This window comes from Camelina sativa, unplaced genomic scaffold, assembly GCF_000633955.1.
Source record: "Camelina sativa cultivar DH55 unplaced genomic scaffold, Cs unpScaffold00441, whole genome shotgun sequence".
NCBI classification, from domain to species: Eukaryota; Viridiplantae; Streptophyta; class Magnoliopsida; order Brassicales; family Brassicaceae; genus Camelina; species Camelina sativa.
This window is the reverse complement of record NW_010921701.1, coordinates 205,581-206,657: the sequence shown is the minus strand read 5'-3', so window position 1 is coordinate 206,657 and position 1,077 is coordinate 205,581.

Below are 1,077 nucleotides of genomic sequence, written 5' to 3'. Positions count from 1 at the left end.
GCGCAGCCGAAGGGAGGACCGGGTGTCCATTCCGGCGCTTAGTTTTAGCTTATGTATTCTTTCTTTCATTATGTATTTTCATTTGGAGTTGTAAACGATTATTGCATTTGAGGTTCTAATAAAAGTTGGAGTTCCTTGGTTTTGGGATTTGTGAAAAATCACTGAAAAGGAAATAGTTCGGGAATTCTATAAATGGGGAGTTTCCATAAATAGAAGGTTGCTATAAATAGAAAGTTTCCATAAATAGAGTGTCATTAAAAAAAGGGGAAAGTTTCTAAAAATAGAAGTTTCCAGAAATGGAAAGTGTTGAGGTAGATCTAGTCGGGAGATACTCGTTGACATCGGACTTATTTGCTCAAGATTGTGTGGGCCCAACTCATGTGATACCGATAGCTCGATGGACTTTGTGGCCAGAGAGTGGGAGTGGTATGTTAGCTTCGGATGACGATCCGTGAGCGCGCTTTAGGGTGACGACCTTAGAGCAGGATTTTGAGACTCCCTGGATACCGTAGCTGTGAGCCGTGGCTCGGCAGTGAGCCGGTATGTTTCGAGGGTTGCGACCCGAGAGCGGGGGGAGTGGGCGTGTGATACTCCCTAGATACCGTAGCTGTAGGCTGTGGTCTGGCAGTGAGCCGGTATGACTCGAAGGTTGCGACCTGAGAGCGGGGGGAGTGTGTGTGTGAGACTCCCTGGATACCGTAGCTGTAGGCTGTGGCCTGGCAGTGAGCCGGTATGACTCGAAGGTTGCGACCTGAGAGCGGGGGGAGTGTGTGTGTGAGTGACTTCCTGGATGCCGTAGCTTAAGGCGGTTGGCCTGATAGCGAGCCGGCATGATTCGTTGGTTGCGACCACGGACGGGGGAAGCACTGAGTTGTGAGCAGATAGTGTTATGATGCGAGTATATTGGCTAGAGGGAGACCTCGAGGGTCAGTCGGAGGTGTGCGGGCTGTTGCGACAGTGGCACGGGAAACCTTGACTGATGGTGTTTAGTCCGGTCTGGGGACGTGCGGGCCGTGATGACGGTGGCACGGAGGTCCTTGGCAGATGGACGGTATTGCGGGATTCGGGGACGAATCC